We start from the raw sequence: 24,530 nt of genomic DNA, 5'->3' as shown, positions 1-24,530 counted from the left end.
CCTTCATCTGTGACATGAACATATGTAAAGGATTGAGAGAGAAGCTATTTTAACATATGGCATATTCCTTTTTTTTTTTTTTCCTTTTTGAGACGGAGTCTTACTCTGTCACCCAGGCTGAAGTGCAGTGGCGTGATCTCTGCTCACTGCAACCTCTTCATCCCAGATTCAAGTGATTCTCCTGCCTCAGCCTCCCCAGTGGCTGGGATTACAGGTGGATGCCACTACCACCATGCCCAGATAATTTTTGTATTTTTAGTAGAGACAGGGTTTCACTGTGTTGGCCAGGCTGGTCTTGAACTCTTGGCCTCAAGTGATCTGCCTGCCTCTGCCTCCCAAAGTGCTGGGATTACAGGCGTGAGCCACCACACACTTGGCCCGTTTCTTTTATAAGCATTTAAACATGATTGGAATCACAATGTATGCGTAATTTTCATATCTTTTTTCTTAATAAGTATAATTTACTGTTCTTGTAATCACAAAAATTGTGTGTGTGTGTGTGTGTGTGTGTGTGTGTGTGTGTGTGTTCCAATGAAAGCTCACTGGCAAAAGACACAGTGGGCTGGCTTTTTCCTGTGGGTGGCAGCTTGCTGACCTCAGGTGTAGAGAGTGCAGTGCGCTCAACCCCATCCTGGTACAGAACAAGGGGCAGCCCTGATAAAATCACGATTAACAACAGTGAAAACAATGCTACTCTCCTCTGGGATGCAGAAGTGAATCGGTCACATCTGTACCTGCCAGAAACTCACCATCTAGGACGTGCAGGGTGCTGTGGGGTAAGCGGCCGAGAGGTGAGATTGACACATAGCTGCTTTCTGCTTAAATCTGTTTAAGCCCCATTTAATTTGGAGTCCCCTGGACTCAGAGTTAATCCCTAACAGAGGGCTAAATTCCCCGAGAGAGGAAAGCCAGGACTTTAACTCATAACTGAGATTGCCCAGGAAGCCCCAGTAGAGGTGGCTAATTTTTGTCCTCTGCCTCACGAGATGGACTAATCAGGACCTCAGCCAATCCAATTGACCTGAATGACAGTCATTATTGCTTTATTGAGGTGACTGGAGTTTTCCATCTTCTAAAATCAACACCCCTGTTCAATCACCTTGGGTAGTTTCTTGAGTATTCTCTTAGGGATCGAGACCAAAGGAGCTGTGTGAAACTGTAACATTTTTGTTAGGTACCATCTGAGGAGGGTAAACCGGAGAAAGTGCACCTTTCAAATGTCAATCAGATGTGTAAATAGCAGCTGACTCTCATTTACATGGGCAAAACACTTTATTTTAGCAACTTCCTTACGTAAGAAAAAAAGAGGATTTTGATGGTTAATGCTACATTTTAAACACATTATCTGCACAGCGACTATCTGAAGAAATAATAGTTTTTGCACTTGCATCTGCTTTTTTTCTTGCATTGAGCTGTCCTCTAACCAAACTGACCGGCAGGGAGTGCAGACGTTGGACAAGGTCGTCTGTATGGTTGGCGTATCTCTGTGGCTGGGGTGGAGGGACCAATTTGTCCAAGAAAATATCCTTTTGCTCTGAGTCGGAAGAGGGATGAGAAGGAGGAACACCAGAAATCCCAGAAATCTCTTCACTTCTGGGTACATATGAATGGTCAGAAGTGGATGGGCATTCCAATATAGAGGCTGGCCTTCTGGATATATGCTTGGATTTCCTGCGCACTTTTGTTCCACATAAATTACTCGTAGTTATGGGAGTTGTAGAGCTGCAGTCTGTCCTTGGGAGATTGTTCTCTTTCTGTAAGAATATTTGGGATGTTGTCAGAGTGGGACTTTCTGCTTCTCCTGTGGAATGCTGATGAGATCTGGATCCCCTCTCTTCAAGAAGGTGCACCCAGGTCTTGTCACTCATAGGATGCTGCCTGAACTTGATGTTGTAGTGACATCACCTGACCTTCTGTGGTCTGAATTGAGACTTGGATTGTCTGTACTGGCAGATGTACCCGTTTTTCTTCAGGCATGATTTTTTTTCTAGACAAAATTCTGAACTTAGACTCTTTAAGGACTCTGCACTTCGATGCAGCAGAGTTCAAAGTTTCCATACTGCCGATTTGCTCACAATCTTCTGCCTCCGTTTTTTTCAGAGTTTGCAGAGAATATAAGGATGACCTCAGCTTGCTTTATCCATCCACTGAAGCTACTGTGATGTTGGACAAAGCCAAAGAATCCACAGAATCTTGAGCACGTTGCTCTGGTTTCAAGTCTGACAAAAACCCCAGGGGATTTTCCTACCCCTGTGTCTGATCATTAGCATACCCCGGAGGCCCATGGTCCAGATCCAGTTTCTGGAGCCTTCTACTGCTTGCAGGGCTTGGATGGTTGCCACAAGCAGAAACTGTTCGTCTTGTGCCCAGTCCATATCAGGTCAGTAACTTTTACTTGCAAGACTCTGGTTGTTTTGCTTTAGCTTGTTCTGATTTTCAAACATGTTATCAGATACCCAATGCTGATTGGCTGGAATATCCTTCTCACTGGGCTGCTGCTGAAGACACTTTTATCATCAAATTTGAGGAAGAACTATGTCATGTAATCTTCATGCCCACCCCATCCTTTAGGGTCCTTGAGGGATTAATGCTCTACTCTGTCTTTCCAAAATTCTTCATTGATAAAAATGTTCCTTGCCTAGAGAGACTCAGATAATCCAATTTCTGAGAAAGGGTGTCATCAGCATCACCTGAAAGGCCAGAACACTTGTAGTTCAAAGCAGGGGACAAGACTGTCTACACTGATCTGCTGACCACCTGCTTTTGTCCATTCAGATACTTTTTCTGGTGTTTCTTGATCAAGCTGATCAAAATGCATAATTGGAAGAATTGGAGGCATGGATGTCTTTACTGAGGCTGCATTTTTTTGAATAATAAATCTGACTTTGGGGAAGAAGATACATACAACAAAAAGGATTAATGCTAGGCATGAGAAAAGCACGCTTCTGCAGCACACCAGCCCTTCCTATGATCATAGGCCATCTGCACACGGTCAACACTAATAGGTTCTAATATGTTCCCACAGATTTCACAGCACTCTGCGTAGACAGGCTCAAAACAGCCACAGCAGAATGGGTGGCCACCCTTCGTAACATACCTTGTCTTCTGGGGACCATTTCACGCTCAAGGCAGCGGAAGAGTTTCATATGCCACTGGTGACTCTCAGTTTCTGTGCAAACATGAACAAAATTATCTCAGCGTATGCTGAGCATCAGGGTTTGAACAATTCAGCATGGTGCCTGCCACAGTGAATTTTTTCATCCTGATAAAAATAGACAAGGTTGACCAGCAGCTCTTTACACATGAAACAGACAAAACAGAATGAGCACCAGCACACTCCAGGGCCTGCTCGAGGGCAAACACTGCAATTTTGCCTCAGTTGATCTTCAACCCGCATTGCTCGCACATAGTGCGCAATACTGCTCTAGACAAAAGTGTAACCATGCCTCTTCCAAGTGCTTCTTTCTACTGCTAAGCACTGACAACTTTTTTTCTCATCTTCATTCAAAGACTGACAATACTATACCTCATTATCATGTGGTGGCAACTGGTTTACAAGCCCTTCATCAGATGTTTCTCTCCAGGGATGTTAATATAAGGACATTTCCTCTGATAAGCAGGCAAAAGAGAGCTGGATCCGCTCTGGTCTAAGGCTCAGGGGACCTCGGAGTACTCCTCCCGTGCACAGCCAGAATCATTATCTGATATGGAACGTCTCTCATACCTAAAGGCAAATTTGCTCATTTTGGGCTCTGTCTCCAAAGGCATAATAATAAAGTCAAAGTCAGTTTTTCAGTCACAGGACATCAAACAATGGCTGCTCTGTCAGCCTGCTCCATTCCCAGGAGTCTTAGTGAGTGGAGCTGCTGAAATGCCCTAACTTCTTTATCTTGAGCTGTTTTTCCTGGAAGCAGTGGGCTGCCCGAGAAAACTCACTGGGTTCTGGAGTCAGAGAGAACTGGGTTCAAATCCCAGTTCTGGTACTTACTAGTTGAGTGAGGTTGGGCAAGCTCTGTAACCTCTCAGAACCTCAACTTCCGTATCTGTGAAATGGATATTAATAATATAGCTGTAGTAAGGATTAGATAAGAGAAACCATGCGAAGCACAGGGCCTGGTGTATACTCTGCGTTTAAGGAATAATAGTTTTTTCCTATTCTATTTTTCTGTTAAACAAGAATTGAACTAGGTCTGGTGTTGCCGTCTCTGACAGGCACCAGGATCGCCATTCTCATATTTGGAGTATAGCTTGGAGAAGACCACATTCTCTCTGTGCCTTCGTACATGTTCCTCAGTCCAGAGTCATGATTCTCAAACTTTATCATTCATCAGAATCACCTGTAAGATTGCTAAAACTCACATTTCTGGAACCCATATCTAGAATTTCTGACTGTATGTCTGGGGAAGGGTCTGAGAATTTGCTTTTTTTTTTTTGAGACAGAGTCTTGCTCTGTTGCCTAGGCTGGAGTGTAGTGGCGTGATCTTGGCTCACTGCAACCTCCACCTCCTGGGTTCATGCGATTCTCCTGCCTCAACCTCCTGTGTAGCTGGGATTACAGGCACGTGCCACCACACCCCGCTAACTTTTTATATTTTTAGTAGAGATGGGGTTTCACCATGTTAGCCAGGATGGTCTCGATCTCCTGACCTCATTATCCGCCTGCCTCCACCTCCCAAAGTGCTGGGAGAGCCACCACACCCAGCTGAAAATGGGACCTTGATTCAATTCATTTGTCCTTTTGGATGAAAATGGATGAAGGTCAGTCTTCTGTAATTGCTTCCCACTGGTAATGGGGCAGTGGTGGTTCTGTGGGTCTTGGCCTCTTGTTACCTGTCAGTGCAGGAGGGTGACTCTGTGAGTTGGTGAGAGTAGTATCTAGCCAGGTCCGAGGGAAATGGGCAGGGTTTCAGCTCCTTCCTATCCCCCTGATGGGCAGTCTAAGGGTCCCCTACAGAATGGTGCCTCTGGAATATTGAGAGGATGATATTCCTTACTGAGAATCATCTGGAGCTTGATGGCCTGAAGGTGAGAGGAGAAACTAATTGGGTTGTTAGAATTAGAAGAATGTTAAATCAAGATAAGAAGGTGAGGTCAGCTTCAGAAATTCCGAGGCTGCAGACATGCCCAGGTAACTGGTGGCTATAGTCATGCTTGCTAAGACTTGGGTGCATGGGGCTGAGGTAGCTAAATCTTAAAGTATGAAGTATGTTCAGGTGCAGACTTTATATACTATGCCTGGAAAATAAATAAATTTAGTATTAAAATGCTTTAATATTACTTCTTGGCCTTTTGGCTAAGATCAAGTGCAAGATGCTTAAATAGCTTGTAATTCCAACTAATGGAGAGCCTGAGGCTGGAGGATCACTTGAAGCCAGGAATTCAAGACCAGCCTGGGCAATTCAGGGAGACCCTGTCCTGGCTACTCAGGAGGCTGAGGTGGAAGGATCACTTGATCTCAGGATTTCAATTATGTAGTGAGCTATTAGTGCCACAGCCTGGGTAACAGTGAGATCTTGTCTCTAAAGATAAATAAATAAATGAAAATTAAAATATGTTTTAATATGACATATTAACATTTTCAAGCATGATTTAGTAGTTTGAATTACTGTCTTAAGTGAAAAAAATCTCATTTCTCATGTTTCCAGGTAAATGCCGAGATTTTTTTTAAGTGACCATATTGTTCGTTTCTTTTTATTTAATACACAATCTGAATTTTAGCCAAAACTACATTGGTAGAAAATGTTGTTATTGAACCAAACTGGGGTGGGCTTGCTGGACACAGTAGGGCCAAAACATCCACGCTGAGGTTTGCAGTGAGAGAAAAGAACAAGCAAAGAGAAGTGAGTAGTTTATGCTGCAGACCCAAGCCCCCAGATGGCTCAGGGGTAAAGGTCAAAGGTAGGAGGCAGAGGTTACAGGCAAATTCATTAGTCAATACAGGGAGGCTGTACATTGGTTTGGCCTGAAAGGGAGGATATCTTGAAGCCGGGGCTTACAGGTCACAGGGAGTTTCAAAGATTTTTCTTATTTGTGATTGGTTAATGTATTAGTCTGCTCTTGCTCTGCTATCAAGAAATGCCTGAGACTGGGTAATTTATAAGAAAAGAGGTTTCAGTGGCTCATGGTTCCATGGGCTGTACAGGTGGCAGGGCTGGGGAGGCCTCAGGAAACTTACAGTCACGGTGGAAAATGAAGGGGAAACAGGCACATCTTACATGGCTGGAGCAGGAGCCAGAGCGGGAGGCGGGGAGGTGCTACCCACTTCTAAATGAGATCTCATGATAACTCACTACTCACTATCACAAGAACAGTACCTAGGCAGTGGTGCTAACCCATTCATGAGAACTCTGCCCCATGATCTAATCACCTCCTACCAGGCCCCACCTCCAACACCATGGGTTACAATTCCACATGAGATATGCTGGGGATACAGGTCCAAACCATATAAATTAAGGGTATCCTAAAAATTTGGGATCAGCAGAAAAGACTGTTAGCACTGGCTTGTGGTGTGACCTCCACCAGCACCCTGAGGAAGAAATTTAGAGCAAAGAAGGGGTGTTGGAGTTTAGTCCTCATTTACCCCTTGTCTGAGGTTCACGTGTCAGTGGATCTATTGGGTGGGGGTACACGTTTCTGAACAAAACTCAGGGACGTATGTTAAGATGCCTCTGTTGGAAGCCAACGTCCTCGTGGCTCTGACTTCCTTGGTTACTGCTTTAAGCTACCTTTGCCTTCTTATCGATTCGCTCATTTACTTTTCAGCGTTAGCTAGGTGCCTGGAATTTTCCGTAAAGAAACTCAAGATTTTTCTTCATTTCCATGCTCGAGGGGCCCACAGTCCCCTACGAGGGGTCTCCACTCTATTTCAATGTCATAAAACAAGGCTTGGTGCATCAATTGGAATTTAACCAACAGAGGGAGCCAGTTTTAGATGTTTAAAATATTTTGGTCAATGTAATGTTTTAGTTAACGAATTGTTGAAATTTCATAAGGAAATGAAACTCAGTTGTCTGGCTTTCACAGGTGTCTCTATTTGAGTGTACATAATTGTACCTCACAGCATGGGTGCTAAACAGTTTTGGCTAAACAGTTTCTTGTACTGCTACATGAGGAGGGGAAGTGAAATATGGAACAAATTGTGACTCTGGACAGGAAGCAATAGAAAGGCAAATCAACATGGTTCTTGACCCGGTCCTTTGCATTGTTGTCACAGTTCTACTGGAAATGCTTCACGGCAGTGCCCTTGTACATCATTATTTAGATGTTCAGTAAATATGTTGTCTGATATAGCTCCTGCCCCAGCGGAGACTGAATGTTTCTGTTCCCCTGGGGGGAGACCTTGTACCTTGAGTTAATTTGCATGTGAATTCAAGTGGCCAGGAAAGTGGGAGAGCTGCTGACTCAAGTTAAGCTTCCCAACTTTGGGCGAGAGGGGTTAATATTCCGACAGGCATAGATGTATATTTTTTTTGTGCAATTATAATTGGGAAGTAGAATGGCACGGGGAGGGTTAAGTAACAACAAACTTCATTCGGTTGAGCTGGTCTGCAGCCCCAGGCGAAGTGGGGCTTGGAAGACAAACCCAATAACTGCAAGCTAGATGCCTGGATAATCTGTATTTCTCTGCGAGGGGAAGTCACAATTTATAAGATTGGGCATTTCTTGGGAAGAACCTCAAGAGAATAAAAAGCTGAGCTCCCATCAGCCCTCTGGAGCAGGGGTTATCCTGGAGATGCAGATCGGCTCTGCAGGGGTCAGCTACTGCCCCTTCTCCAGACAAAGAAGGCGCTCAGAGATGGCTGGAGGGATTCCGTCCACAGGTCTCCGGGACAGAGCTTGCAAGCAGTGGTAGTCACAATAGTGTGAAAACTGGCAGCTCTTCCTTGCAGGGGCATCAGCAGGATCAGTGCAGAAGACTCCAGGAAAGGATGACCAGGCTTGGTGGCTCACACCTGTAATCCCAGCACTTCGAGAGGCCGAAGCGGGCGGATCACTTGAGGTCAGGAATTCAAGACCAGTCTGGCCAACATGAAGAAACCCATCCCTACTAAAAATACAAACATTAGCCGGGCATCATGGCGCATGCCTGTAATCCCAGCTACTCAGGAGGCCAAGGCAGGAGAATAGCTTGAACCTGGGAGGTGGAGGTTGCAGTGAGCCAAGATTGCGCCACTGCACTCCAGCCTGGGCAACAGGGTGAGACTGTCTCAAAAAAAAAAAAAAAAAAGAGAAACTTTACAGAGATCCTTCAACAGACATCCCCCACATCTTGTTGGCCAGAATGGCAGGATGGCACCAGATGGCCATGGCCAAAGAAAAGTGGGTCATAGTGTTTGGTTTAAACCAGTTAGGATTTACAGTGGAGCTGGCAGTAGGGATTATTTTTGCAAGGAAAAAGGGCTGAAGAGATTCTGGGACGTATCTAACATTTACATATACCTTTTGTTCCCAACACTACATTGAAATGGAACTGCACAAGTCTTCAAATCCAGTGGGCATTTCTTTTTTTTTTTTTTAAGCAGAGTCTCAATCTGTCACCCAGGCTGGAGTGCAGTGGCACGATCTTGGCTCACTGCAGCCTCTGCCTCCCGGGTTTAAGCAATTCTCCTGCCTCAGCCTTCTGAGTAGCTGGGATTACAGGCGCATGCCACCACTCCCTGCTGATTTTTATATTTTTAGTAGAGACGGGGTTTCTCCATGTTGGTCAGGCTGGTCTCAAACTCCTGACCTCAGGCGATCTGCCTGCCTCAGCCTCCCTAAGTGTTGGGATTACAGGCGTGAGCCACCACGCCCGGCCTGTCACCTTCAATTTTCTTCAAGGGAGCAGGGAATAACTAGTTCCATGGAGGGTATGGTTGAATAGGTAGTGGAGGAAAAGAATCAAGTGGTTTTCTGATTACACTGCATGCTTCTGTCTTGCTTAATTTACTATTAAAACCGGCGATTTCTTCTTCCGTGAATGAACTTACGCACCAAGTCCTGCCCTGGGTCTTCTCTCTTTTTCCATTTCACGTCTTTAACTTCTCCTTACGTGGGTGACTTCCAAACGTGTAACTTTATCCCAAATATTTCCTCTGGGTCCCAGAATCATGACCAATTGCCACCAAGAGCTTCACATGGATTTCTAATAATATCTTCCTATGCCCACACTTCCCTGCCCCATCTTCGCCATCTGTTTTTTGCAATTCTTTCCATAAAATTTGTTAAATTATAAAGAGCATAATCTTCCAAACAGTTGTTTAAACCCAAAGGAATCATTTTAGATTTCTCCCTTGTGCTTCCCTGCTGCATTCAGCTCATGACCAAGTCTTGCCAATTCTATCTGGAGAATATGTCCCAAATGCATCCTCTTCCTGCCATCTCTGCTGTCACCCCCCAGTCCAAGGCACCATAATCTTTTGCCTGGACTGCAGTCAGACCCTCCTATCTGGTCTCCTTTCTTCCACTTCCCTCCCTGTTTAGTCTGTTTTCTACATCACAAGAGTTAATTTTTTTTTTTTTTGGAGATGGAGTCTCCCTCTGTCACCCAGGCTGGAGTGCAGTGGCGTGATCCTGGCTCACTGCAACCTCTGCCTCCCAGGTTCAAGCAATTCTCCTGCCTCAGCCTCCCCAAGTAGCTGGGACTACAGGCTCATGCCACCACACTCAGTTATCCTTTTTTTGTATTTTTAGTAGAGACATGGTTTCACCATGTTGGCCAGGCTGGTCTCAAACTCTTGACCTCAGGTGATCCACTGGCCTTGGCCTCCTAAAGTGCTAGGATTACAGGCATGAGCCATAGTGCCCAGTCACGAGTGGATTTTTAAACATTTAAATCTAATCATGTATGTCACTGCCCTGCTTAAATCTTCTATTATTTTTCTTCTTCGTGTAGAATAAACTTCAAACTGCTAACCATGACCTACAAAGCCTCCACGACCTAGCCTCATCTTCCTCTTTTGTTCCATTGACCACTCTCTCTTGCTCACTAAGCTGCAGCTGCTTTTGCTGGACTGTCCCAGTTTCTTGCCTACTTCCTGTTCTCCCTGCCTAGAATGTTCTTCTACTGACTCTTAGAAGGCTGGGTCTTTCTCAACCTTCAGATCTCTGCTCACATATCACCTTCTTGGAGAGGCTTTTTCTAAGCAAACTTTCTTTCCTCTTCTTTTCCTTTTTTCTTAGAGACAGCGCTCCGCTCTGTCACCGAGGCTGGAGTTCAGTAGCACCATCATAGCTCATCGCATCCTTGAAGCCCCGGGCCTCCCACCTTAGCTTCCCAGGTAGCCGGGGCTAAGGTGTACGTCATCATGCCTGGCTGATTTTTCTTATATTTTTGTAGAGATGGCACCTTGCTATGGTGTCCAGGCTGGTATTGAACTCCTGGCCTCAAGTGATCTCCCTGTCTTGGCTTCCCAAAATGCTGGGATTACAGGCATAAGCCAGCTTGTCTGGCCCTGAGCACTCTTTCTAAAGCAGGTTCTCCCGCACCCTCTGTTACTCTCTATCTAATCACTATATTTCTTTTGTCCATTGCACTAGTCAAACATTTAAATTATCTTACTACTCATTTAATTATTTTATTGTCTATCTCTTTTACCACAGTATAAATTTCATTGAGATAGAGACCTTTCCGTCCTATTCACACAAGTATTCTTGGCACCTACGATAGTATCTGGCAGATAGTAGGTGCTCAATAAATCATTTGGTTGAGGTGCTCAACCAAATGAATCAAAGGGGCAATATCCAACCATGTGTAAGTGTCCTCTGGAGGAACGATGTAGACCGAGTTAGGTGAGCCCAGGGTGAACCACAAGGCCTTAAAGCTTATTTAGGGGAGAGGATGTTGCTTCAAAGTGTGGTTTCCTCCAACTGAGTGAGCCACTGCCCTATACCACTACGTTACCTGGGAAGAGAGGGACAGGGGAATATTCAGGGTCAGGGGAAGCTAGATGTTAACAGAGATTCGTCTTGTTTTCTTTTGAGTTAGAAGATGAAAGATAAAACTTCTCAAGCTCGGGCAGCCTGTCTCCAAGAAAATCCTGCTAGAATGGCAAGAAGGGCAATACTTTAAGCATTTCACCCTTTGATGGCCATACAGAGTGACAATCCCTTCCATGCAGGGGACCCAGGTGGAGACCTTCCTCCTTGTGATCAGAGCATGTACCTACACTGGAGCCCTCAAGACCTTTGAGGGCTGGATATGTCTGGTGTACACCCAACTAACAGAAGCTCCAAGGTGACTTGGATGAGATGCGGTGAGTCACAGAAGCAATGAGAGATCTGGGGATATCAGAGCACGTTTATAGCCCACATTCCCTCCTTCACAAGCAAATTCAAATTGCAAATAGCAATAGATGCCAATGACCATTTGATCAATGTGCTATGGTGGAAAACACATGGGCTTTGGGGGTCAGAGACACCTGGGCTCAGATTTAATCTCTGTCACATATGGCTTAATGATCTCGGGAAATTTGTTTAACCTCTCTGAACCTTAATCTCCATCTATGACAAAATTACCCTTTTGCAAAGTTGTTTGGGTTCTGTGGTTTGATATGTGGAAAGGACCCAACAAATAGTGGAATGATCATTATGGTGGCAGATCTTTGACTGTCAGCTCAGCATGCTAAGACACTTCACAGGCATAATAAAATGCAAATTCTGCCTTACCTTTCTCTTCCTGTCTCTGTAAACCTTAGAGGATTTGAGCCTTGTAAAGAAACCAAATAGTTTAAAACAAAAAGTTTAATTTCAAGTGAATTTTGGTCAAGGTTGATATCCAACGTGTCAATTTGAGTTGGGTTTTGTGACTCAATGCAGCAAGAATCCTAACACAGCATAGAACGCAATGCTTGACCGTGGCGGAACCCTCTAACAAATGGTTGCTGTTCTCACTGTTGCCTTGGCCCATGAAGTCCATGAAGGTCATACCCCTAGCCTGGGGCATTCCCGAAACTCAGTCCGACTGTCCTTGAAATATTTGCTATTGGTTCTATCCATAGAGTACACCTGTGGTCCTACCCATCGAGTATACCTGTTTCTACTTCCCTCTCTTATTCATTAAGTCAGCCATTGATCCATTCATTATGTCCCAAACTAGGAAAAAGAGTTTCCTGTAACTGAAATCATCAGATAACAAGAGACACAGGGGTTCTTCAGTATCCCCAAAAGAGCCTTCAGTCGAAGCCAAGAGGGAGTGAGACAGGGGATCTGGTGTTGGTGCTCTATGAGGGAAGCCTTGTTCTGTCCCTGCGGTTAGCGTTCTCTTACCTTTGGACAGTGCTTAGCCAGGCTGTTCCCATCTGCTGTTGACAGCTAATGGTCTTTTACAGGCCTGAGCTGATTCATGTCCTGCTTGACCCTGACTGATTCTCACATCAGCCTCCTGGACTTGTCTGTCCTTGGCCTAACTTTAATTATTCAGTAACAGCTGCTGCCTCCTTCTCTGGTGCAGCCCCAAGCTGGGCCTGGCTTCCAGCTGGCTTGATGAGAGCAGGCCTCCAGGGGAGCTGGAAGATAGATTCTGCATGTCTTTGCAGAGGGGTGTTTTCCCTGATAGCATATCCCCTTGGAGTGGCAGAGAATTACTCTTCTGCAATCTTTGCCATTCGCAGAAGAGTTTTCTTCTATCTGAGTTCACCATTGCCAGAGAAGGCCGGAGGAGCAGTGTTTATCACATAAGGAAAGTGGCCTTGGATGTGAATCACCCTCATCCGGCAGTGAACCAAAAACACCACTCATTCTGCCTCTCCTGAGAACCAGAGCCAAGAAATTACAAACTGCATTAATGTGCTAGAAAAATACCCCAGCAAAGGCTTCAGGGCGGGGAGTGACTGGGGTCAGCGCTATGTCATTAGTCAGGTCTCAGGCAACAAGGCTGAAGTCTCTTCTTTTAGCAGCCTGTGGGTCCAGTAATACTGGGAATGTGCCTCCATGGTGTTAAGAAGGTGGGATGAGGGACTCAGGGAGGAATGAGTGCTCCTGGGCCTGGGACTAAGCATTCCAGGTGGCCCGGTGCCATTCTCAGGACTGGAGATAGTTCTACTTGCAGGAGTGGAGCCAGGGTACAAGGATCACAGTCAGGTCAGATGGGGGAGGGCTGTTCGCTTGAAGCAACCTGATGCCACGTGGCCAGGGTGGGGAGCTGAAATCACCCCCAGAACAAGCAGCATAAGCAGAATGAAGAAAGTGTGAGGAATGGCCACAGGGGCTGGTTCCACAGGAAGGCTGTGGACAGCCGATCTGTGAGGGGTTTCCTTCCCTGTGGGGCTGGTGTGATCTGGGGACGGATGTGAGGGTTTAAAGTAGCTGCATAGGGCACAGCTGGAAGGTTGAGCCTGGAACCTGGTGGCAGGGGACTCCCTCAGTTTCGTAGGGCTGTGGCAGTGTAGGACTGATCCAATTCCTGACATAGTCTGCTGCTCTAACTGCAAAACTCTCTTCTGTGGATCTGTAGGATTTTTTTTTTTTTTCAGACGGAGTCTCACTCTGTCTCCCAAGCTGGAGTGCAGTGGCGCAATCTTGACTCACTGCAACCTCCGCCTCCCGGGTTCAAGCAATTCTCCTGCCTCAGCCTCCTGAGTAGCTGGGACTACAGGCACATGCTACCATGCCCAGCTAATTTTTGTATATTTAGTAGAGACATGGTTTCACCATATTGGCCAGGATGGTCTCAATCTCTTGACTTCATGATCTACCCGCCTCCGCCTCCCAAAATGCTGGGATTACAGGTGTGAGCCACCACGCCCGGCCTGATTTTTTTTTTGGTTTTATTTCCATGATCTGTGATAACAAAGTGTGGACTGTTCTCACCCCAAACGTAACTATGAAATTTGCAAGCCTATAAACAACCACCCCGACGTTTTAGTTGCTTTTCTCAGGTCCAAGATGAAGGCTTTGGTGTCTCACCCACGCTGAGCTCTGGGCTGTCACAGAGGCACAGTTGCTCGATTTTAGACAGTCTCCGATCTCTTTATCAAGATCAGCTACAGCCCTGCAACCTTCTGATCCACAAATCAGGCGGCGATGGCTTTGCTATCTGTCTTCCATCTTTTCTTTATATCTATCTGTGATGCCCTTCTCAAATATTTTTCGTCATGCCATCTAATCCTTTTGTTGTCTACCAGCAGAAAATAAAACCTTAAATGTTTTTTAAATGTGATTTTGTGTGTGTGTGTGTGTGTGTGTGTGTGTGTGTGAACAGAGGAAATCAGAGAGAGCTGTGATAAACCTGAGAAAGACGACAACATTTTGAGGAATATCTGACCACTGGCTGAATTTGAACAATAATAATGTGATGGCAATAGCAGCCGAGAGATCCGGGCTCCAGTCCTACTTGAGCCTCCAGTTAACAGCATGACCCCTGAAATCACTCAGCCTCTCTGAACCCCATCTGTCAAATGAAATAGTGACTAGGTCACGGCTTCTCAAGTTGTAACATACACTCAAATTACTGGGCTTTGTTAAAATGCAGATTCTGATTCAGTAGGTCTGGGATGTGTCCTGAGACTCCCTCCGCATCGGAGATAATGCTGTTGCTGCTGGTCAGACTTGCCTAGCAAGGGCTTAGAGGACCTCCAAGTAGTTCTCAATCCTAGACATATATCAGTATCTCCTTGGGAGTTTTAAAAGTACCAAGACAGGGCCGGGCGCGGTGGCTCACGCCTGTAATCCCAGCACTTTGGGAGGCCGAGGCAGGGGGATCACAAGGTCAAGAGATCGAGGCCATCCTGGTCAACATGGTGAAACCCCGTCTCTACAAAAAATGCAAAAAAAATTAGCTGGGCATGGTGGCGCGTGCCTGTAATCCCAGCTACTCTGGAGGCTGAGGCAGGAGAATTGCCTGAACCCAGGAGGCGGAGGTTGCCGTGAGCCGAGATCACGCCATTGCACTCCAGCCTGAGTAACAAGAGCGAAACTCCGTCTCAAAAAAAAAAAAAAAAAAAAGAAAGTACCAAGACAAAATACTCCTGCCCGGGCCCTACTTCCAGACAGAAGGATATAACTGGTTTGGGTTGGGATCCAGGCATCATTCTCTTTACGAAAGTTCTGACAAGGTGCAGTGGCTCAAGCCTGTAATCCCAGCACTTTGGGAGGCCAAGGTGGGTGGATCACCTGAGGTCAGGAGTTCGAGACCAGCCTGGCCAACACGGTAAAACCCTGTCTCTACTAAAAATACGAAAATTTGCTGGGTGTGGTGGTGTGCACTTATAATCCCAGCTACTCGGGGGGTGAGGCAGGAGAATCGCTTGAGCCCAGGAGGCAGAGGTTGTAGTGAGCTGAGATCGTGCCATTGCACTCCAGCCTGGGTGACAGAGCAAGACGCCGTCTCCAAAAAATAAGAATGCTCTTCAGGTGATTTTAACATGCTGTCCAAGGTTATTACTATGCTGAGCTCTAGGAGTCTATGAACACATGTAAACGCACATACACATGTATGCATACATATACATATGTGCATACATGTGTATGAATGTGTATATACATACACACGTGAAAGTGAGTGTTTAATTTTTTTTCAGAGAATGTAGAAAATTAGAATCTGCTCTCTTTTGGCTTTTGACGTGTGGGGAGGGTGGGCAGAGAAAGATCAGAGGAAAGAGCAAAATGACTGTCCAGCCATAAAGGACACGAGGGTAACAAAGCCAGCCACTTGCCCTGTTTGTAAGCCGCCCAGTGTCCAGACGGCAGAGCTCCTGAGACAGGCTGACACAGAGCTTGTCAACCAAAGGCGGTCTGTCACACCTTGGGCTGTGACCTGGTCTGACCAGGATTTTAAACTAAAACCCTTTCTGCTTTTATTTATATTTTTATTTTTTTGAGATAGAGTCTCACTCTATTGCCCAGGCTGCAGTGCAGACATGATCTCAGCTCACTGCAACCCACCTTGGCCTCCCCAAGTGCTGGGATTACAGGCATGAGCCACTACCCCCACCCCCTTTCTGTTTTAAACCTAAGTAGCTAGCACTGTAAACCAGTATGGCCAAACCACCTGCCAGTTTGTAATTTCAGCAGTTTATTCTAAGCTTGGAAAAGTGGAGGGCACTTACCAGTCACCTGCAACAGAAAGGCTGGGCAAGGGGAAGGTTTCCACTGTTGACTGAAAATGAAGATTTTGCCCGATTTTCATTGTATCATTCATCAGAAAAGCAAAAGCAGAGTCAATGGCACTTTGAAACAGCAGCTGTCTTCCAGAAAGATAAGCATTAGAGAAAAATTGCTATGAAGTCAAGGCCTCTCCTTGAAGGGTTTGCTTGAAGGTCAGCCTGGGTGACTTGGAAGGAGGAGCTGAGTGGCTCATCTGAAATCCTAAAGCAAGTTTGCAGTTGAGGGTTGGGGGTGACTGAAAAGATAGGAGAGGGGAAGGAGGGAGAGAAATGAGCAAAGCCGGGGGACCCGGGTGGGGGATGGGTGGTGAGAGATGCCCGCTTCTGGATGTTTTTGCAAAGGGACTTTTGAGAACGGGTTGTCTCAGGAGTGTCTGAGCTGGTAAGGGGCAGCTCTGTGTGTCTCTTTCAGTCTGCAAGTGAAAGGGCTGGTGCTGGAATAACATCAGCGCCAAGATAAAGGAACAACCCCAGGGCAGAATGGAGAGCCCCAGTGCGGAGGAGGTTGGGAACAGAGCTGCCAGAACGTGTGCACAGTCCTCCCTGCCCCGCCCCATCTGCAGGAATCTCAGGAAGAGTCCTGGACTTTCCACAGGACACAGGGTTGGGATGGGAAACTCTCTTATCTAGACCTTAAAAGAGCAGGGCTACTCCAGCTGACACTGGGCCATATTTCTTTCTTTTTTTTTTTTTTTGAGTCGGAGTTTGGCTCTTGTTACCCAGGCTGGAGTGCAATGGTGCGATCTCGGCTCACCACAACCTCCGCCTCCTGGGTTCAGGCAATTCTCCTGCCTCAGCCTCCTGAGTAGCTGGGATTACAGGCACGCGCCATCATGCCCAGCTAATTTTTTGTATTTTTAGTAGAGACAGGGTTTCACCATGTTGACCAGGATGGTCCCTATCTCTTGACCTCGTGATCCACCCGCCTCAGCCTCCCAAAGTGCTGGGATTACAGGCTTGAGCCACCGAGCCAGGTTTATCGAATGATGTGATGGAGGAAATGCTTAAGATTCTGCATTTTCCTACTGCCTGCACTCTGACCCATCACCAGTTTATGGACATGTGGAAGTAGTTGAACTCAAAACATGTAAGAGTATTTTATTTTAACACAGGGAGTGACCAGGATGAGAGGACTTGCTGACCTGCTTCCTGAGAAAAGGGGCTCATTGGGAACATAAGCTCTAAGGCGCTCAAAGGTCAGTAGCCTGCACTTCCTTAGAGATAGAACTTTGGGAAGTTGTCGGAACGCTGAAGGTGCAGGGCCTCAGTTTCACACTGCCCCACTGGAGACGCTGCTCATTTTCCATTTCTGGACTTCCAAGAGCTTGGCGAATCACAGGTTTTGAAGAGTTACAGAGTTATTTGAAGGAAATAAGCTGCCATCTTGGAAGAAGTTTGAGGAGTTTGAATCATGCTTAAGTTTCTGTGGCTGCTGCCGGAATCTTATGAAATGATTTCCATACAGCTCAATAATTTCCCAGAAAACTGGCTTCCCTAGTTCTGAGTGTTAATTTACAACGCCTGCAATGCAACTGCACAGGTGGATTTTGCACCCAGTGAGTGGGCCTGGGAGTGGATAGCAGGGCCTCAGTGTGGGACTCTGCTGAGGGGCTGCACGGAATTAAAATCTACCCACTGAGCTGTGAACCCTTGACTGGGCTGCATCTTGGGGGAGGAAGGAGTGCCTTTTTCTAACACACCCACCCCATGGTCCCTCCCCCAAATTTGCCCAAGGGTGGCATCTAAGCAGGTGCATGCCTGTAGTTCCAGCTACTGAGGAGGCTGAGGCAGAACAATTGCATGAAACCTGGGAGTCGGAGGTTGCAGTGAGCCGAGATTGTGCTACTGCACCCTGGCCCGGGCAACAGATCGAGACTCTATTTCAATAAAAAAAAAAAAGTATTATGCCCATGAGGCAGTCTCAGGGTCTCTGGGGTTTTGAAGGTGAGTAGGTGCCAGTGGACATCGGAGTCTAAGCTCCACCAAGGTATGGGCCTGCGTCTATCATGCTGCATAGCGTGCTGTCAGCACAGTAGTTACCGGGAGTATGCACTCAATATGTATCTTTTGAATGGAAATAGGTACAAATGGGGCCCCGTACAGGTGGAACAGAGCAGAGAAGAAAAGGAAAACTTCATACAGTCACTAACCAGAAAGAAAACCACATTTATTTGGGGCACATATAAAAGCCTTTCTTAAAAAGAACTTTTCAGGGGCTGGGTCAAGTGTAAGTAGTGGAGCCAAGACTCAATAAGATTTTATAAAATTACATGTTGATATGTATGCAAGTAAGGATCACAGTGACTGTACTGATGATGGAGTTGCTTGAGAAACATGTCCAGGGCATCCACTGTTTTAGTTATCAGATTTTATTGAGCATCTCCTATATGCCAGACACTGCCTGATACTGGGGAGATACACATGTCCAAGACACAGCTCTGTCCTCACATTGCACTTGGTAGTAGTAGGGGAATGGCCACTCCAACAGATATTTCCAATGGAGTGTCAAGTGCCGTGACAGAGAAGCTCAGGGTTCTATGGGAGCAAATGGGAAGCACGGCTCACCCAACCTGAAAGGGGTAAGGGAGGCAAGCTTCCTGGAGGAAGTGGCCTTCTTGAATCTCCCTCAACATATAAGGTTCCTTTGGGTTGGGTGGGTTGTGACTCTCCTGTTCTCCCAGCCTTCAAAGGCGCAGTCCTGCTCAAAGTTCTGTCCAGGGCTCCAACACCCCTACCTCCGCAGAAAATAGCTCACACCCAGGAAAGTCCTACACCTGAGCGAACTCTGTCACCCTCCTCCCCAGACGCTGCTACTCAACCCACCGTGCAGAAGACCAGAATTTCATTTAAATATCTATCTTCCAACACAGGCCAAAATTTGTGAAGAAGAGGTCTGTGTGTAGGGCTGTCTGAATTAAAAGTAACCACTCATTACAGTGTTCTACCTGTAATTTTTCTCACTCTGATGCTGCCACATTCTCGGATTAGGAAACCCGATTTCACATTGTGGAGCTTACAGTTTTCCTTTGAAGAAATAAAAATTTAAATAATTGGTGTTCCAGTCTGCAGTGCTCAGTTTTGTGAAGAGTAATAAGACAAGGAAGATGTTACCAAAAAATGGGACCCTCGGCTGGGTGTGGTGGCTCACGCCTGTAATCCCAGCACTTTGAAAGGCCGAGGTGGGTGGATCATGAGGTCAGGAGATCGAGACCATCCTGGCCAACATGGTGAAACCCTGTATCTACTGAAATTCAAAAAACTAGCCGGGCATGGTGGCGCACGCCTGTAGTCCCAGCTACTCGGGAGGCTGAGGCAGGGGAGTTGCTTGAACCTGGGAGGCTGAGGTTACAGTGAGCTGAGATTGCACCACTGCATTCCAGCCTGGTGACAGAGCAAGACTCCATCTCAAAAAGAAAGAAAAAGGTGGAGGGACCCTCTATTCTGGTTGGTGGTAGCAAAATAAAGAATAAAAATTTGGTTTGGGTTTAGAAAGTACCCGCCAATTGAATAACAATTGTTTCATTTTTTAAAAGAAACTAATCCAATGAGAAAAGCCACAATTGTTTCATTTCAAATAGCGAGAGTACATACACAATTGTCTATTCGGTGTACCCACATCCTGCTCTCACTTAGGATGAATTTTGGGGGAGAGTAAATTTAAATGTGTTAGTTATTAAAATGGAGGCTAATAATATCCAGACAACAGGTGGTACTCAAAGCACTTATAGTTGGTGTATGGAGAGCTCTGCACCTTCGAGAGGAGGACCTTGGTCACCAGTTAAGCGGGAAGCAGACATGTGAGGGCTTGTAGAGAATCCAATTACCTACGGTTCTTCCCCATCGCGATCACCCCCATACACTTCAGACTCAACCCATCAAAACCTAAACCCGTATCTCCTTCCTCAAACTTGCTCTGCCTCCTGCACCCTCGTCCCGGTAAAGGATATTACCATCTGTCCAATACCCAAAGTAGAACTTGGATGTTTTCCGTGATCTCTCTTTTCCCTACCTTGTCCCTAGCTCCGCTGGTTCCTCATTGAATCCTGTCGGCTCTACCTTTTAAAGATTTCTTGAATCCATTCACTTTTCTCCGTCCCCTTAGCCTCTTCCCTGCTTCGGACCTCTGTCTTCTCTCATCTGTGGACAGCAGAAAGCAGCTTTCTGAATTCCTCACTGCTTGTCTTACCTCACTTCAAGCCATCCTCCATACCACAGCCACAGTGGATCTTCAGTGTACATTTGATTGTCCCTGGTTTTGTTTTTTTTTTTTTTTTTTTTTTTTGTGATGGAGTCTCGCTCTGTCTCACAGACTGGAGTGCAGTGGTTCAGTCTCAGCTCACTGAAATCTCTGCCTCCCGGGTTCAAGTGATTCTCCTGCCTCAGCCTCCCAAGTAGTTGGGATTACAGGCACCTGCCACCATGCCCAGCTAATTTTTGTATTTTGAGTAGAGATGGGGTTTCACCATGTTGGTCAGGCTAGTCTCGAACACCTGACCTTGTGATCTACCCACCTCAGCCTCCCAAAGTGCTAGGATTACAGGCATGAGCCATGGTGCCCGGCCTCACTGGCTTTCTTAACGACCAGTGTCCTACACTGCCCTCCAGTTCATGCCCAGGGTCCTCTGGCTCACATGTCTCTTCAGAAACAGGCCCCGGGGCCCTCTCCAGCTTCACCTGTTGGCCACTCCAACCTGCATGCCACCCCAACATCCAGCTTTCTTTAGTTCTCTGGATGCTCCTCCTTCCCTCTTGCCTCTAGGTGTTTTTCTTTCTTTCTTTCACGTTGGTCCCTTTGTTTAGAATGCTTAGCAATCTCCTACGTGTCTTTTGGCTTTCAACTTCGATGTAACTTCCTCTGGCTTCCTCAAGTCCCGTCAGGTTCCCCTGTTACAGGCTCCTGGAGCGGTATGTCCTCCATCACAGCCCTCACCCTGCAGATCTCTGCTGCCTAAGTCTGCAGAGAGATGATGAGATGCTCGAAGGTGGGGCTGTGACTGTCTCAGTGTTACGTCTCCAGCAATTGCCGTATATATGGCTGGTACTCAGTAAGTATTTGTCTATTATTGAGAGTCTGTAATGGATGATTGCCCTCAGAAAGATTTGGTAGCAAATATATTATTATTAAAAGAATTTTTAAGCCGGGCGCGGTGGCTCACACCTGTAATCTCAGCACTTTGGGAGGCTGAGGCAGGCAGATCACGAGGTCAGGGGTTTGAGACCGGCCTGACCAACATGGTGAAACCCGGTCTCTACTTAACAATACAAAAATTAGCCAGGCATGGTGGTGCACACCTATAATCCCAGCTAGTTGGGAAGCTGAGGCAGGAGAACTGCTTGAACCTGTGAGGCGGAGGTTGCATGAGCCGAGAGCGTGCCACTGTACTCCAGCCTGGGTGACAGATGGAGACTCCGTCTCAAAAAAAAAAAAAAAAAAAAGAATTTTTAAAGGAATGTTTTTTCCCAACTTCATCTCTCTTCTTGTTTGCAATTTCATCCTGAAAATGCTGTAAAATTTTGGCAAGGCGTGCATGCAAGGGCTCGCCTGGTGTGACAGAAACAGCTCCAGGCTTGGAATTTGAACAATGGCCAACATTTGCTGAAGTCTCACTCTGCGCCAGGCTATGTCCCAAACCCATTAAATACATCACCTCCTTTAGCCCTCTCACAGCTCTGTGGGACAGCTGCTCGTCTTCATTTAGCAGACAGGAAATAGAGGCGCAGGACTCAGCCCTCCGCTCAGATCCCTGCTCCACCACGTACTGGCTGCGGGACTCGAGTGAACAACCGCGCCTTCATTTCCTGAGCTACAAACTAGAGGGGCTACTTGCTGAGTCCTTGACCCGCACATTTTGTTTTCTTATATCACATACATATCACACACGCATGTTATATGCTGCCCTTTCATAGGTCAGTTTTGAAGCCACTGATACACTCCTGTGACCTGCTGCACAGCGATGTCCCAGCCGGCCAGTCATTGGTGCAGCTTTGGCAGTGTATGCGTGTGTGTGTTCAGTTATTTAAATGATTGACTGCACCTTGCCCATATTATATTATAAAAACGTGCGTAATGGAAATAAAATTCTGATACTAGCAATTGATCAGAATAGCAATTATTGAGCACCATGCCAGCTATGAAACTCTTGCCTCTCAGTTTCAAACTCTTGTCTCCCACTCTTGTATATTTGGCTGTGCGATGCAGGGGCTGGGACTCTGCAAAGTACATTTTTCCTTTGTCCCCTTCTTCTTGTTAGGCTCTATTAATAAAGGCCATTATTGGGAGATGGCAGGACCGGAGGAGAAAGAAGGGACTGTTTCCCGCTGGCTTTCCATTATTTCGGGTTGACTTCCTGTGCCTGTCACCACCATCCAGCAATGCTGCTGCTTCCCTCTAGCAGAAACAGTTCAGTCCAGCCCGTGGTTTTTCAGACGTGCACAGCCGGCCTCGCTGCATCTCTGGAGAGATGGCTGACAGCCAGCCGGCACCTCATCCTCAGAAGTCTGTGTCTCAGACCCACGAGACTCGCTTCTGAGCTTCTAAGTCTTAACGGCAACCTCTTCCCTTTGTTCCCTCAGCCCGCCAAGCTGCTTCCTGCAGTTCTTACCTCTGTGATAGCTTACTGTCCTTTTTCCCTTTTCAGTCACCTCGTTAACAATTCTTTTTTTTTTTTTTTTTTTGAGACGGAGTTTCGCTCTTGTTACCCAGGCTGGAGTGCAATGGCGCAATCTCGGCTCACCGCAACCTCCGCCTCCTGGGTTCAGGCAATTCTCCTGCCTCAGCCTCCCGAGTAGCTGGGATTACAGGCATGCGCCACCATGTCCAGCTAATTTTTTGTATTTTTAGTAGAGACGGGGTTTCACCATTTTGACCGGGATGGTCTCGATCTCTTGACCTCGTGATCCACCTGCTTCGGCCTCCCAAAGTGCTGGGATTACAGGCATGAGCCACTGTGCCCTGGCCTGAATGATTTCTTAAAACCTGAGTTTCTGGGTTTCATTCCCAGAGTCTCTGATTCAGTGGGACTGGAGTGGGGTCTGAGAATTTGCATTTTTAACAAGCTCTCAGGTGATGCTCCTCTCAGGAGCAATTTGAGGACTGTTGCACTGGGCTACAGGTATCAGGCTTAATGCAAGAAGACAAAGATGGAAACAATTAAGCAGCCTTGACCTGTGACTATCTTATCCTCGGTTTAAGTTTATTGGACTTAAATCTGTCAAGCTTATATTATAAAGGAAGAGAAGTAAATGTTTAATTGAAGAGTTTGTCAGTCCTGTGAGCTAGGCACCATTACCATCAATGTTATATTACAAATAAGAAAACAGAGACACAGAACATTTAAATAACTTGTCCGAGATCACATAACTAATAAATGATAAAGATGAGATTCCGACTCAGGCACTCTGATCCCAAGCACCTTTTCTTAGCAATTGCACTCTACGAATTCTCATAGGAGTGAGAAATAACAGTGTGTCTCTGGGGAAAAAGACCCAACTTGTTTTTTATTTTTAGAGATGGGGTCTCGTTTTGACACCCAGGATGGCACACAGTGGCATGATCATAGCTCACTGCCGCCTCAAACTCTTGGGCTCAAGGGATGCTCTTGCTTCAGCCTCCTGAGTACCTGGGACTACAGGTGCCTGCCACTGGGCCTGACTCATATTTTTATGTTTTGTAGAAATGGAGTCTCACTTTGTTGCCCAGGTTGGTCTCCAGCTCCTGGGCTCGAGTGGTCCTCCTGCCATGGCTTCCCACAGTGCTGGGATTACAGGTGTGAGCCATCACACACAGCGGGACACAATTTGTAATACTAGGATCGTCCTGGGAAAGGTTGCTGCTTTCCTCTCCAGACCAGCTTCACCAGTAGAGGGTCACTCGATGCATCCTCCACTGGGGACCTTTGGGGCAGCCCAGTTCAGTAGCACTCTGCAAACTGTGTCTGCAGCTGTGAGTGCAGTCCTGCCCTGTGGCAGGCAAGTGGACCACTGGAGAGTTCCACAGAGATCCTTCCAGCATAGCCTTCCCTAGACGGAATTAGGTGCCTCTTCTCTGATGCTAGTAGCACTCATAAATTTAACACAATTTAGACAGACCTTAAGTTCTAAGCAAACTAAGAATAGTGGGTTTTTCTTTCCTCATTTGAATGTACATTAGACATAAGCCCATTTGCTGAGTGTTTGATTTTTTTTTTGACATCGAGTCTTGCTCTGGTGCCCAGGCTGGAGTGCAATGGCTCAATCTCAGCTCACCACAACCTCTGCCTCCCAGGTTCAAGCAATTCTCCTGCCTCACCCTCCCGATTAGCTGGGAAAACACGTGCCCGCCACCACACCCTGCTAATTTTGTACTTTTAGTGGAGACTGGGTTTCTACATGTTGGTCAGGCTGGTCTCAAATTCCCGACCTTAGGTGATCCACCCACCTCGGCCTTCCAAAGTGCTGGGATTACAGGTG

The 24,530-nt window shown here is 46.5% G+C and overlaps 1 long non-coding RNA gene across 2 annotated transcripts in view; it reads right to left on the bottom strand.

Annotated features, from left to right (window-relative positions):
* Positions 1 to 1,253: 1,253 nt before the first annotated feature.
* The window catches only part of LOC118147844 (uncharacterized), a 148,755-nt gene continuing 125,478 nt past the window's right edge, over positions 1,254 to 24,530 (bottom strand). Inside the window, exons 5-7 of one of the 2 annotated variants that reach the window (XR_013527149.1) lie at positions 16,026 to 20,219; positions 3,098 to 3,169; positions 1,254 to 2,883 (exon numbers count right to left, since the gene is read on the bottom strand). This is a non-coding gene — a long non-coding RNA (uncharacterized LOC118147844). The remainder of the gene's footprint in view (positions 2,884 to 3,097; positions 3,170 to 16,025; positions 20,220 to 24,530) is intronic. The other variant, XR_008476913.2, reaches the window with a different exon arrangement.

Source organism: Callithrix jacchus, chromosome 15, assembly GCF_049354715.1.
Source record: "Callithrix jacchus isolate 240 chromosome 15, calJac240_pri, whole genome shotgun sequence".
NCBI classification, from domain to species: domain Eukaryota; kingdom Metazoa; phylum Chordata; class Mammalia; order Primates; family Cebidae; genus Callithrix; species Callithrix jacchus.
This window is presented reverse-complemented; position numbering and strand designations above follow the sequence as displayed.